We start from the raw sequence: 16,174 nt of genomic DNA on the forward strand, positions 1-16,174 counted from the left end.
GGTCCTGACGGACATATTTCGAGATATTTCTTCTTCTTGTTGTTCTTCTTCTGCACAGCTAAGCTGGAAGTGGCATTTGCAGCTCGCAATAGTGCAGAGTTATCTCAAAGAATGGGGCCACGGTGTTTCTGTATCTCTATTATGTTGGTGCGGCTTCGGAACTTTTAAATATCTTGATATATCTCGAGAACTACGCTTCTGATCAAAAAATATCATAGAACACAAATTGTAGGAAACATAATTCTCTACAAAAAAGGTCTCTTAACATTTTGCCATAGCTCGCTTCGTTTCCGAGATATGCAGATTTATCTCAAGGGAAGGGGCCTGACGGACATATTTCGAGATATTTCTTCTTCTTGTTGTTCTTCTTCTGCACAGCTAAGCTGGAAGTGGCATTTGCAGCTCGCAATAGTGCAGAGTTATCTCAAAGAAAGGGGCCATGGTGTTTCTGTATCTCTATTATGTTGGTGCGGCTTCGGAACTTTTAAATATCTCGATATATCTCGAAAACTACGCTTCTGATCAAAAAATATCATAGAACATAAATTGTAGGAAACATAATTCTCTACAAAAAAGGTCTCTTAACGTTTTGCCATAGCTCGCTTCGTTTCCAAGATATTTGCAGATTTATCTCAAGGGAAGGGTCCTGACGGACATATTTCGAGATATTTCTTCTTCTTGTTGTTCTTCTTCTGCACAGCTAAGCTGGACGTGGCATTTGTAGCTCGCAATAGTGCAGAGTTATCTCAAAGAATGGGGCCACGGTGTTTCTGTATCTCTATTATGTTGGTGCGGCTTCGGAACTTTTAAATATCTTGATATATCTCGAGAACTACGCTTCTGGTCAAAAAATATCATAGAACATAAATTGTAGGAAACATAATTCTCTACAAAAAACGTCTCTGAACATTTTGCCATAGCTCGCTTCGTTTCCGAGATATTTGCAGATTCAGCTCAAAGGAACTGGCCTGACGGACATATTTCGAGATATTTCTTCTTCTTGTTGTTCTTCCTCTGCACAGCTAAGCTGGAAGTGGCATTTGCAGCTCGCAATAGTGCAGAGTTATCTCAAAGAAAGGGGCCACGGTGTTTCTGTACCTCTATTATGTTGGTGCAGCTTCGGAACTTTTAAATATCTTGATATATCTCGAGAACTACGCATCTGATCAAAAAATATCATAGAACATAAAAAGTAGAAAACTTAATTCTCTACAAAAAAGGTCTCTCAACATTTTGCCATAGCTCGCTTCGTTTCCGAGATATATGCAGATTTATCTCAAGGGAAGGGACCTGACGGACATATTTCGAGATATTTCTTCTTCTTGTTGTTCTTCTTCTGCACAGCTAAACTGGAAGTGGCATTTGCAGCTCGCAATAGTGCAGAGTTATCTGAAAGAAAGGGGCCACGGTGTTTCTGTATCTCTATTATGTTGGTGCGGCTTCGGAACTTTTAAATATCTTGATATATCTCGAGAACTACGCTTCTGATCAAAAAATATCATAGAACATAAATTGTAGGAAACATAATTCTCTACAAAAAAGGTCTCTTAACATTTTGCCATAGCTCGCTTCGTTTCCGAGATATGCAGATTTATCTCAAGGGAAGGGGCCTGACGGACATATTTCGAGATATTTCTTCTTCTTGTTGTTCTTCTTCTGCACAGCTAAGCTGGAGGTGGCATTTGCAGCTCGCAATAGTGCAGAGTTATCTCAAAGAATGGGGCCACGGTGTTTCTGTATCTCTATTATGTTGGTGCGGCTTCGGAACTTTTAAATATCTTGATATATCTCGATAACTACGCTTCTGATCAAAAAATATCATAGAACATAAAAAGTAGAAAACTTAATTCTCTACAAAAAAGGTCTCTCAACATTTTGCCATACCTCGCTTCGTTTCCGAGACATATGCAGATTTATCTCAAGGGAAGGGGCCTGACGGACATATTTCGAGATATTTCTTCTTCTTGTTGTTCTTCTTCTGCACAGCTAAGCTGGAAGTGGCATTTGCAGCTCGCAATAGTGCAGAGTTATCTCAAAGAAAGGGGCCACGGTGTTTCTGTATCTCTATTATGTTGGTGCGGCTTCGGAGCTTTTAAATATCTCGATATATCTCGAAAACTACGCTTCTGATCAAAAAATATCATAGGACATAAATTGTAGGAAACATAATTCTCTACAAAAAACGTCTCTTAACATTTTGCCATAGCTCGCTTCGTTTCCGAGATATTTGCAGATTCAGCTCAAAGGAACTTGCCTGACGGACATATTTCGAGATAATTCTTCTTCTTGTTGTTCTTCCTCTGCACAGCTAAGCTGGAAGTGGCATTTGCAGCTCGCAATAGTGCAGAGTTATCTCAAAGAAAGGGGCCACGGTGTTTCTGTATCTCTATTATGTTGGTGCGGCTTCGGAGCTTTTAAATATCTCGATATATCTCGAAAACTACGCTTCTGATCAAAAAATATCGTAGAACATAAATTGTAGAAAACATAATTCTCTACAAAAAAGGTCTCTTAACGTTTTGCCATAGCTCGCTTCGTTTCCGAGATATGTGCAGATTTATCTCAAGGGAAGGGGCCTGACGGACATATTTCGAGATATTTCTTCTTCTTGTTGTTCTTCTTCTGCACAGCTAAGCTGGAAGTGGCATTTGCAGCTCGCAATAGTGCAGAGTTATCTCAAAGAAAGGGGCCACGGTGTTTCTGTATCTCTATTATGTTGGTGCGGCTTCGGAACTTTTAAATATCTTGATATATCTCGAGAACTACGCATCTGATCAAAAAATATCATAGAACATAAAAAGTAGGAAACATAATTCTCTACAAAAAAGGTCTCTTAACATTTTGCCATAGCTCGCTTCGTTTCCGAGATGTTTGCAGATTTATCTCAAGGGAAGGGGCCTGACGGACATATTTCGAGATATTTCTTCTTCTTGTTGTTCTTCTTCTGCACAGCTAAGCTGGAAGTGGCATTTGCAGCTCGCAATAGTGCAGAGTTATCTCAAAGAATGGGGCCACGGTGTTTCTGTATCTCTATTATGTTGGTGCGGCTTCGGAACTTTTAAATATCTTGATATATCTCGAGAACTACGCTTCTGATCAAAAAATATCATAGAACATGAATTGTAGGAAACATAATTCTCTACAAAAAACGTCTCTTAACATTTTGCCATAGCTCGCTTCGTTTCCGACATATTTGCAGATTCAGCTCAAAGGAACTTGCCTGACGGACATATTTCGAGATATTTCTTCTTCTTGTTGTTCTTCCTCTGCACAGCTAAGCTGGAAGTGGCATTTGCAGCTCGCAATAGTGCAGAGTTATCTCAAAGAATGGGGCCACGGTGTTTCTGTATCTCTATTATGTTGGTGCGGCTTCGGAACTTTTAAATATCTTGATATATCTCGATAACTACGCTTCTGATCAAAAAATATCATAGAACATAAAAAGTAGAAAACTTAATTCTCTACAAAAAAGGTCTCTCAACATTTTGCCATAGCTCGCTTCGTTTCCAAGATATATGCAGATTTATCTCAAGGGAAGGGGCCTGACGGACATATTTCGAGATATTTCTTCTTCTTGTTGTTCTTCTTCTGCACAGCTAAGCTGGAAGTGGCATTTGCAGCTCGCAATAGTGCAGAGTTATCTCAAAGAAAGGGGCCACGGTGTTTCTGTATCTCTATTATGTTGGTGCGGCTTCGGAGCTTTTAAATATCTCGATATATCTCGAAAACTACGCTTCTGATCAAAAAATATCATAGAACATAAATTGTAGGAAACATAATTCTCTACAAAAAAGGTCTCTTAACATTTTGCCATAGCTCGCTTCGTTTCCGAGATATATGCAGATTTATCTCAAGGGAAGGGGCCTGACGGACATATTTCGAGATATTTCTTCTTCTTGTTGTTCTTCTTCTGCACAGCTAAGCTGGAAGTGGCATTTGCAGCTCGCAGTAGTGCAGAGTTATCTCAAAGAAAGGGGCCACGGTGTTTCTGTATCTCTATTATGTTGGTGCGGCTTCGGAACTTTTAAATATCTTGATATATCTCGAGAACTACGCATCTGATCAGAAAATATCATAGAACATAAAAAGTAGGAAACTTAATTCTCTACAAAAAAGGTCTCTTAACATTTTGCCATAGCTCGCTTCGTTTCCGAGATATTTGCAGATTTATCTCAAGGGAAGGGGCCTGACGGACATATTTCGAGATATTTCTTCTTCTTGTTGTTCTTCTTCTGCACAGCTAAGCTGGAAGTGGCATTTGCAGCGCGCAATAGTGCAGAGTTATCTCAAAGAAAGGGGCCACGGTGTTTCTGTATCTGTATTATGTTGGTGCGGCTTCGGAACTTTTAAATATCTTGATATATCTCGAGAACTACGCATCTGATCAAAAAATATCGTAGAACATAAAAAGTAGGAAACTTAATTCTCTACAAATAAGGTCTCTAAACATTTTGCCATAGCTCGCTTGGTTTCCGAGATATTTGCAGATTTATCTCAAGGGAAGGGGCCTGACAGACATATTTCGAGATATTCCTTCTTCTTGTTGTTCTTCTTCTGCACAGCTAAGCTGGAAGTGGCATTTGCAGCTCGCAATAGTGCAGAGTTACCTCAAAGAAAGGGGCCACGGTGTTTCTGTATCTCTATTATGTTGGTGCCGCTTCGGAACTTTTAAATATCAGGATATATCTCGAGAACTACGCATCTGATCAAAAAATATCATAGAACATAAAAAGTAGGAAACTTAATTCTCTACAAAAATGGTCTCTTAACATTTTGCCATAGCTCGCTTCGTTTCCGAGATATTTGCAGATTTATCTCAAGGGAAGGGGCCTGACGGACATATTTCGAGATATTTCTTCTTCTTGTTGTTCTTCTTCTGCACAGCTAAGCTGGAAGTGGCATTTGCAGCTCGCAGTAGTGCAGAGTTATCTCAAAGAAAGGGGCCACGGTGTTTCTGTATCTCTATTATGTTGGTGCGGCTTCGGAACTTTTAAATATCTTGATATATCTCAAGAACTACGCATCTGATCAGAAAATATCATAGAACATAAAAAGTAGGAAACTTAATTCTCTACAAAAAAGGTCTCTTAACATTTTGCCATAGCTCGCTTCGTTTCCGAGATACTTGCAGATTTATCTCAAGGGAAGGGGCCTGACGGACATATTTCGAGATATTTCTTCTTCTTGTTGTTCTTCTTCTGCACAGCTAAGCTGGAAGTGACATTTGCAGCTCGCAATAGTGCAGAGTTATCTCAAAGAAAGGGGCCACGGTGTTTCTGTATCTCTATTATGTTGGTGCGGCTTCGGAACTATTAAATATCTTGATATATCTCGAGAACTACGCATCTGATCAAAAAATATCGTAGAACATAAAAAGTAGGAAACTTAATTCTCTACAAATAAGGTCTCTAAACATTTTGCCATAGCTCGCTTGGTTTCCGAGATATTTGCAGATTTATCTCAAGGGAAGGGGCCTGACGGACATATTTCGAGATATTCCTTCTTCTTGTTGTTCTTCTTCTGCACAGCTAAGCTGGAAGTGGCATTTGCAGCTCGCAATAGTGCAGAGTTACCTCAAAGAAAGGGGCCACGGTGTTTCTGTATCTCTATTATGTTGGTGCCGCTTCGGAACTTTTAAATATCAGGATATATCTCGAGAACTACGCATCTGATCAAAAATTATCATAGAATATACAAAGTAGGAAACTTAATTCTCTACAAAAATGGTCTCTTAACATTTTGCCATAGCTCGCTTCGTTTCCGAGATATTTGCAGATTTATCTCAAGGGAAGGGGCCTGACGGACATATTTCGAGATATTTCTTCTTCTTGTTGTTCTTCTTCTGCACAGCTAAGCTGGAAGTGGCATTTGCAGCTCGCAGTAGTGCAGAGTTATCTCAAAGAAAGGGGCCACGGTGTTTCTGTATCTCTATTATGTTGGTGCGGCTTCGGAACTTTTAAATATCTTGATATATCTCGAGAACTACGCATCTGATCAGAAAATATCATAGAACATAAAAAGTAGGAAACTTAATTCTCTACAAAAAAGGTCTCTTAACATTTTGCCATAGCTCGCTTCGTTTCCGAGATATTTGCAGATTTATCTCAAGGGAAGGGACCTGACGGACATATTTCGAGATATTTCTTCTTCTTGTTGCTCTTCTTATGCACAGCTCAGCTGGAAGTGGCATTTGCAGCGCGCAATAGTGCAGAGTTATCTCAAAGAAAGGGGCCACGGTGTTTCTGTATCTCTATTATGTTGGTGCGGCTTCGGAACTTTTAAATATCTTGATATATCTCGCGAACTACGCATCTGATCAAAAAATATCGTAGAACATAAAAAGTAGGAAACTTAATTCTCTACAAATAAGGTCTCTAAACATTTTGCCATAGCTCGCTTGGTTTCCGAGATATTTGCAGATTTATCTCAAGGGAAGGGGCCTGACGGACATATTTCGAGATATTCCTTCTTCTTGTTGTTCTTCTTCTGCACAGCTAAGCTGGAAGTGGCATTTGCAGCTCGCAATAGTGCAGAGTTACCTCAAAGAAAGGGGCCACGGTGTTTCTGTATCTCTATTATGTTGGTGCCGCTTCGGAACTTTTAAATATCAGGATATATCTCGAGAACTACGCATCTGATCAAAAAATATCATAGAACATAAAAACTAGGAAACTTAATTCTCTACAAAAATGGTCTCTTAACATTTTGCCATAGCTCGCTTCATTTCCGAGATATTTGCAGATTTATCTCAAGGGAAGGGGCCTGACGGACATATTTCGAGATATTTCTTCTTCTTGTTGTTCTTCTTCTGCACAGCTAAGCTGGAAGTGGCATTTGCAGCTCGCAGTAGTGCAGAGTTATCTCAAAGAAAGGGGCCACGGTGTTTCTGTATCTCTATTATGTTGGTGCGGCTTCGGAACTTTTAAATATCTTGATATATCTCGAGAACTACGCATCTGATCAGAAAATATCATAGAACATAAAAAGTAGGAAACTTAATTCTCTACAAAAAAGGTCTCTTAACATTTTGCCATAGCTCGCTTCGTTTCCGAGATATTTGCAGATTTATCTCAAGGGAAGGGGCCTGACGGACATATTTCGAGATATTTCTTCTTCTTGTTGTTCTTCTTCTGCACAGCTAAGCTGGAAGTGGCATTTGCAGCTCGCAATAGTGCAGAGTTATCTCAAAGAAAGGGGCCACGGTGTTTCTGTATCTCTATTATGTTGGTGCGGCTTCGGAACTTTTAAATATCTTGATATATCTCGAGAACTACGCATCTGATCAAAAAATATCGTAGAACATAAAAAGTAGGAAACCTAATTTTCTACAAAAAAGGTCTCTTACCATTTTGCCATAGCTCGCTTCGTTTCCGAGATATTTGCAGATTTATCTCAAGGGAAGGGGCCTGACGGACATATTTCGAGATATTTCTTCTTCTTGTTGTTCTTCTTCTGCACAGCTAAGCTGGAAGTGGCATTTGCAGCGCGCAATAGTGCAGAGTTATCTCAAAGAATGGGGCCACGGTGTTTCTGTATCTCTATTATGTTGGTGCGGCTTCGGAACTTTTAAATATCTTGATATATCTCGCGAACTACGCATCTGATCAAAAAATATCGTAGAACATAAAAAGTAGGAAACTTAATTCTCTACAAATAAGGTCTCTAAACATTTTGCCATAGCTCGCTTGGTTTCCGAGATATTTGCAGATTTATCTCAAGGGAAGGGGCCTGACGGACATATTTCGAGATATTCCTTCTTCTTGTTGTTCTTCTTCTGCACAGCTAAGCTGGAAGTGGCATTTGCAGCTCGCAATAGTGCAGAGTTACCTCAAAGAAAGGGGCCACGGTGTTTCTGTATCTCTATTATGTTGGTGCCGCTTCGGAACTTTTAAATATCAGGATATATCTCGAGAACTACGCATCTGATCAAAAAATATCATAGAACATAAAAAGTAGGAAACCTAATTCTCTACAAAAAAGGTCTCTTAACATTTTGCCGTAGCTCGCTTCGTTTCCGAGATATTTGCAGATTTATCTCAAGGGAAGGGGCCTGACGGACATATTTCGTAATATTTCTTATTCTTGTTGTTCTTCTTCTGCACAGCTAAGCTGGAAGTGGCATTTGCAGCTCGCAATAGTGCAGAGTTATCTCAAAGAAAGGGGCCAGGGTGTTTCTGTACCTCTATTATGTTGGTGCAGCTTCGGAGCTTTTAAATATCTTGATATATCTCGAGAACTACGCATCTGATCAAAAAATATCATAGAACATAAAAAGTAGGAAACTTAATTCTCTACAAAAAAGGTCTCTTAACATTTTCCCATAGCTGGCATCGTTTCCGAGATATTTGCAGATTTAGCTCAAGGGATGGGGCCTGACGGACATATTTCGAGATATTTCTTCTTCTTGTTGTTCTTCTTCTGCACAGCTAAGCTGGAAGTGGCATTTGCAGCTCGCAGTAGTGCAGAGTTATCTCAAAGAAAGGGGCCACGGTGTTTCTGTATCTCTATTATGTTGGTGCGGCTTCGGAACTTTTAAATATCTTGATATATCTCGAGAACTACGCATCTGTTCAAAAAATATCATAGAACATAAAAAGTAGGAATCCTAATTTTCTACAAAAAAGGTCTCTTAACATTTTGCCGTAGCTCGCTTCGTTTCCGAGATATTTGCAGATTTATCTCAAGGGAAGGGGCCTGACGGACATATTTCCAGATATTTCTTCTTCTTGTTGTTCTTCTTCTGCACAGCTAAGCTGGAAGTGGCATTTGCAGCTCGCAATAGTGCAGAGTTATCGCAAAGAAAGGGGCCACGGTGTTTCTGTATCTCTATTATGTTGGTGCGGCTTCGGAACTTTTAAATATCTTGATATATCTCGAGAACTACGCATCTGATCAAAAAATATCATAGAACATAAAAAGTGGGAAACTTAATTCTCTACAAAAAAGGTCTCTTAACATTTTCCCATAACTGGCATCGTTTCCGAGATATTTGCAGATTTAGCTCAAGGGAAGGGGCCTGACGGACATATTCCGAGATATTTCTTCTTCTTGTTGTTCCTCTTCTGCACAGCTAAGCTGGAAGTGGCATTTGCAGCTCGCAATAGTGCAGAGTTATCTCAAAGAAAGGGGCCACGGTGTTTCTGTATCTCTATTATGTTGGTGCGGCTTCGGAACGTTTAAATATCTTGATATATCTCGAGAACTACGCATCTGATCAAAAAATATCATAGAACATAAAAAGTAGGAAACCTAATTTTCTACAAAAAAGGTCTCTTAACATTTTGCCGTAGCTCGCTTCGTTTCCGAGATATTTGCAGATTTATCTCAAGGGAAGGGGCCTGACGGACATATTTCGAGATATTTCTTCTTCTTGTTGTTCTTCTTCTGCACAGCTAAACTGGAAGTGGCATTTGCAGCTCGCAATAGTGCAGAGTTACCTCAAAGAAAGGGGCCACGGTGTTTCTGTATCCCTATTATGTTGGTGCCGCTTCGGAACTTTTAAATATCTTGATATATCTCGAGAACTACGCATCTGTTCAAAAAATATCATAGAACATAAAAAGTAGGAATCCTAATTTTCTACAAAAAAGGTCTCTTAACATTTTGCCGTAGCTCGCTTCGTTTCCGAGATATTTGCAGATTTATCTCAAGGGAAGGGGCCTGACGGACATATTTCCAGATATTTCTTCTTCTTGTTGTTCTTCTTCTGCGCAGCTAAGCTGGAAGTGGCATTTGCAGCTCGCAATAGTGCAGAGTTATCTCAAAGAAAGGGGCCACGTTGTTTCTGTATCTCTATTATGTTGGTGCGGCTTCGGAACTTTTAAATATCTTGATATATCTCGAGAACTACGCATCTGATCAAAAAATATCATAGAACATAAAAAGTAGGAAACCTAATTTTCTACAAAAAAGGTCTCTTAACATTTTGCCGTAGCTCGCTTCGTTTCCGAGATATTTGCAGATTTATCTCAAGGGAAGGGGCCTGACGGACATATTTCGAGATATTTCTTCTTCTTGTTGTTCTTCTTCTGCACAGCTAAACTGGAAGTGGCATTTGCAGCTCGCAATAGTGCAGAGTTACCTCAAAGAAAGGGGCCACGGTGTTTCTGTATCCCTATTATGTTGGTGCCGCTTCGGAACTTTTAAATATCTTGATATATCTCGAGAACTACGCATCTGTTCAAAAAATATCATAGAACATAAAAAGTAGGAATCCTAATTTTCTACAAAAAAGGTCTCTTAACATTTTGCCGTAGCTCGCTTCGTTTCCGAGATATTTGCAGATTTATCTCAAGGGAAGGGGCCTGACGGACATATTTCCAGATATTTCTTCTTCTTGTTGTTCTTCTTCTGCGCAGCTAAGCTGGAAGTGGCATTTGCAGCTCGCAATAGTGCAGAGTTATCTCAAAGAAAGGGGCCACGTTGTTTCTGTATCTCTATTATGTTGGTGCGGCTTCGGAACTTTTAAATATCTTGATATATCTCGAGAACTACGCATCTGATCGAAAAATATCATAGAACATAAAAAGTAGGAAACTTAATTCTCTACAAAAGAGGTCTCTTAACATTTTGCCATAGCTCGCTTCGTTTCCGAGATATTTGCAGATTTATCTCAAGGGAAGGGGCCTGACGGACATATTTCGAGATATTTCTTCTTTTTGTTGTTCTTCTTCTGCACAGCTAAGCTGGAAGTGGCATTTGCAGCTCGCAATAGTGCAGAGTTATCTCAAAGAAAGGGGCCACGGTGTTTCTGTACCTCTATTATGTTGGTGCGGCTTCGGAACTTTTAAATATCTTGATATATCTCTAGAACTACGCATCCGATCAAAAAATATCATAGAACATAAAAAGTAGGAAACTTAATTCTCTACAAAAAAGGTCTCTTAACATTTTGCCATAGCTCGCTTCGTTTCCGAGATATTTGCAGATTTATCTCGAGGGAAGGGGCCTGACGGACATATTTCGAGATATTTCTTCTTCTTGTTGTTCTTCTTCTGCACAGCTAAGCTGGAAGTGGCATTTGCAGCTCGCAATAGTGCAGAGTTATCTCAAAGAAAGGGGCCACGGTGTTTCTGTATCTCTATTATGTTGGTGCGGCTTCGGATCTTTTAAATATCTCGATATATCTCGAAAACTACGCTTCTGATCAAAAAATATCATAGAACATAAATTGTAGGAAACATAATTATCTACAAAAAAGGTCTCTTAACATTTTGCCGTAGCTCGCTTCGTTTCCGAGATATTTGCAGATTTATCTCAAGGGAAGGGGCCTGACGGACATATTTCCAGATATTTCTTCTTCTTGTTGTTCTTCTTCTGCACAGCGAAGCTGGAACTGGCATTTGCAGCTCGCAATAGTGCAGAGTTATCTCAAAGAAAGGGGCCACGGTGTTTCTGTATCTCTATTATGTTGGCGCGGGTTCGGAACTTTTAAATATCTTGATATATCTCGAGAACTACGCGTCTGATCAAAAAATATCATAGAACGTAAAAAGTAGGAAACATAATTCTGTACAAAAAAGGTCTCTTAACATTTTGCCATAGCTCGCTTCGTTTCCGAGATATTTGCAGATTTATCTCAAGGGAAGGGGCCTGACGGACATATTTCGAGATATTTCTTCTTCTTGTTGTTCTTCTTCTGCACAGCTAAGCTGGAAGTGGCATTTACAGCTCGCAATAGTGCAGAGTTATCTCAAAGAAAGGGGCCACGGTGTTTCTGTATCTCTATTATGTTGGTGCAGCTTCGGAACTTTTAAATATCTTGATATATCTCGAGAACTACGCATCTGAGCAAAAAATATCATAGAACATGAAAAGTAGGAAACCTAATTCTCTACAAAAAAGATCTCTTACCATTTTGCCGTAGCTCTCTTCGTTTCCGAGATATTTGCAGATATATCTCAAGGGAAGGGGCCTGACGGACATATTTCGAGATATTTCTTCTTCTTGTTGTTCTTCTTCTGCACAGCTAAGCTGGAAGTGGCATTTGCAGCTCGCAATAGTGCAGAGTTATCTCAAAGAAAGGGGCCACGGTGTTTCTGTATCTCTATTATGTTGGTGCGGCTTCGGAACTTTTAAATATCTTGATATATCTCGAGAACTACGCATCTGATCAAAAAATATCGTAGAACATAAAAAGTAGGAAACTTAATTCTCTACAAAAAAGGTCGCTTAACATTTTGCCATAGCTCGCTTCGTTTCCGAGATATTTGCATATTTATCTCAAGGGAAGGGGCCTGACGGACATATTTCGAGATATTTCTTCTTCTTGTTGTTCTTCTTCTGCACAGCTAAGCTCGAAGTGGCATTTGCAGCTCGCAATTGTGCAGAGTTATCTCAAAGAAAGAGGCCACGGTGTTTCTGTATCTCTATTATGTTGGTGCGGCTTCGGAACTTTTAAATATCTCGATATATCTCGAAAACTACGCTTCTGATCAAAAAATATCATAGAACATAAATTGTAGGAAACATAATTCTCTACAAGAAACGTCTCTTAGCATTTTGCCATAGCTCGCTTCGTTTCCGAGATATTTGCAGATTCAGCTCAAAGGAACGGGCCTGACGGACATATTTCGAGATACTTCTTCTTCTTGTTGTTCTTCCTCTGCACAGCTAAGCTGGAAGTGGCATTTGCAGCTCGCAATAGTGCAGAGTTATCTCAAAGAAAGGGGCCACGGTGTTTCTGTATCTCTATTATGTTGGTGCGGCTTCGGAACTTTTAAATATCTTGATATATCTCGAGAACTACGCATCTGCTCAAAAAATATCATAGAACATAAAAAGTAGGAAACTTAATTCTCTACAAAAAAGGTCTCTTAACATTTTGCCATAGCTCGCTTCGTTTCCGAGATATTTGCAGATTCATCTCAAGGGAAGGGGTCTGACGGACATATTTCGAGATACTTCTTCTTCTTGTTGTTCTTCTTCTGCACAGCTAAGCTCGAAGTGGCATTTGCAGCTCGCAATAGTGCAGAGTTATCTCAAAGAAAGAGGCCACGGTGTTTCTGTACCTCTATTATGTCGGTGCAGCTTCGGAACTTTTAAATATCTTGATATATCTCGAGAACTACGCATCTGATCAAAAAATATCATCGAACATAAAAAGTAGGAAACATAATTCTCTACAAAAAAGGTCTCTTAACATTTTGCCATAGCTCGCTTCGTTTCCGAGATATTTGCAGATTTATCTCAAGGGAAGTGGCCTGACGGACATATTTCGAGATATTCCTTCTTCTTGTTGTTCTTCTTCTGCACAGCTAAACTGGAAGTGGCATTTGCGGCTCGCACTAGTGCAGAGTTATCTCAAAGAAAGGAGCCACGGTGTTTCTGTATCTCTATTATGTTGGTGCGGCTTCGGAACTTTTAAATATCTTGATATATCTCGATAACTACGCCTCTGATCGAAAAATATCATAGAACATAAAAAGTAGGAAACTTAATTCTCTACAAAAAAAGTCTCTTAACATTTTGCCATAGCACGCTTCGTTTCCGAGATATTTGCAGATTTATCTCAAGGGAAGGGGCCTGACGGACATATTTCGAGATATTTCTTCTTCTTGTTGTTCTTCTTCTGCACAGCTAAGCTGGAAGTGGCATTTGCGGCTCGCACTAGTGCAGAGTTATCTCAAAGAAAGGAGCCACGGTGTTTCTGTATCTCTATTATGTTGGTGCGGCTTCGGAACTTTTAAATATCTCGATATATCTCGAAAACTACGCTTCTGATCAAAAAATATCATAGAACATAAATTGTAGGAAACATAATTCTCTACAAGAAACGTCTCTTAGCATTTTGCCATAGCTCGCTTCGTTTCCGAGATATTTGCAGATTCAGCTCAAAGGAACTGGCCTGACGGACATATTTCGAGATATTTCTTCTTCTTGTTGTTCTTCTTCTGCACAGCTAAACTGGAAGTGGCATTTCCAGCTCGCAATAGTGCAGAGTTATCTCAAAGAGAGGGGCCACGGTGTTTCTGTATCTCTATTATGTTGGTGCGGCTTCGGAACTTTTAAATATCTTGATATATCTCGAGAACTACGCATCTGATCAAAAAATATCATAGAACATAAATTGTAGGAAACATAATTCTCTACAAAAAAGGTCTCTTAACATTTTGTCATAGCTCGCTTCGTTTCCGAGATATTTGCAGATATATCTCAAGGGAAGGGGCCTGACGGACATATTTCGAGATATTTCTTCTTCTTGTGGTTCTTCTTCTGCACAGCTAAGCTGGAAGTGGCATTTGCGGCTCGCACTAGTGCAGTGTTATCTCAAAGAAAGGGGCCACGGTGTTTCTGTATCTCTATTATGTTGGTGCGGCTTCGGAACTTTTAAATATCTCGATATATCTCGAAAACTACGCTTCTGATCAAAAAATATCATAGAGCATAAATTGTAGGAAACAGAATTTTCTACAAAAAAGGTCTCTTAACATTTTGCCATAGCTCGCTTCGTTTCCGAGATATTTGCAGATATATCTCAAGGGAAGGGGCCTGACGGACATATTTCGAGATATTTCTTCTTCTTGTTGTTCTTCTTCTGCACAGCTAAGCTGGAAGTGGCATTTGCGGCTCGCACTAGTGCAGAGTTATCTCAAAGAAAGGGGCCACGGTGTTTCTGTATCTCTATTATGTTGGTGCGGCTTCGGAACTTTTAAATATCTCGATGTATCTCGAAAACTACGCTTCTGATCAAAAAATATCATAGAACATACATTGTAGGAAACATAATTCTCTACAAAAAAGGTCTCTTCACATTTTGCCATAGCTCGCTTCGTTTCCGAGATATTTGCAGATATATCTCAAGGGAAGGGGCCTGACGGACATATTTCGAGATATTTCTTCTTCTTGTTGTTCTTCTTCTGCACAGCTAAGCTGGAGGTGGCATTTACAGCTCGCAATAGTGCAGAGTTATCTCAAAGAAAGGGGCCACGGTGTTTCTGTATCTCTATTATGTTGGTGCGGCTTCGGAACTTTTAAATATCTTGATATATCTCGAGAACTACGCATCTGATCAAAAAATATCATGGAAGATAAAAAGTAGGAAACTTAATTCTCTACAAAAAAGGTCTCTTAACATTTTGCCATAGCTCGCTTCGTTTCCGAGATATTTGCAGATTTATCTCAAGGGAAGGGGCCAGACGGACATATTTCGAGATATTTCTTCTTCTTGTTGTTCTTCTTCTGCACAGCTAAGCTGGAAGTGGCATTTGCGGCTCGCACTAGTGCAGAGTTATCTCAAAGAAAGGGGCCACGGTGTTTCTGTATCTCTATTATGTTGGTGCGGCTTCGGAACTTTTAAATATCTCGATATATCTCGAAAACTACGCTTGTGATCAAAAAATATCATAGAACATAAATTGTAGGAAACAGAATTCTCTACAAAAAAGGTCTCTTAACATTTTGCCATAGCTCGCTTCGTTTCCGAGATATTTGCAGATATATCTCAAGGGAAGGGGCCTGACGGACATATTTCGAGATATTTCTTCTTCTTGTTGTTCTTCTTCTGCACAGCTAAGCTGGAAGTGGCATTTGCGGCTCGCACTAGTGCAGAGTTATCTCAAAGAAAGGGGCCACGGTGTTTCTGTATCTCTATTATGTTGGTGCGGCTTCGGAACTTTTAAATATCTCGATGTATCTCGAAAACTACGCTTCTGATCAAAAAATATCATAGAACATACATTGTAGGAAACATAATTCTCTACAAAAAAGGTCTCTTATCATTTTGCCATAGCTCGCTTCGTTTCCGAGATATTTGCAGATATATCTCAAGGGAAGGGGCCTGACGGACAGATTTCGAGATATTTCTTCTTCTTGTTGTTCTTCTTCTGCACAGCTAAGCTGGAAGAGGCATTTGCGGCTCGCACTAGTGCAGAGTTATCTCAAAGAAAGGGGCCACGGTGTTTCTGTATCCCTATTATGTTGGTGCGGCTTCGGAACTTTTAAATATCTCGATATATCTCGAAAACTACGCTTCTGATCAAAAAATATCATAGAACATAAATTGTAGGAAACATAATTCTCTACAAAAAACGTCTCTTAACATTTTGCCACAGCTCGCTTCGTTTCCGCGATATTTGCAGATTCAGCTCAAAGGAACTGGCCTGACGGACATATTTCGAGATATTTCTTCTTCTTGTTGTTCTTCCTCTGCACAGCTAAGCTGGAAGTGGCATTT

This window comes from Osmia lignaria, unplaced genomic scaffold (assembly GCF_051020975.1).
Source record: "Osmia lignaria lignaria isolate PbOS001 unplaced genomic scaffold, iyOsmLign1 scaffold0001, whole genome shotgun sequence".
NCBI classification, from domain to species: domain Eukaryota; kingdom Metazoa; phylum Arthropoda; class Insecta; order Hymenoptera; family Megachilidae; genus Osmia; species Osmia lignaria.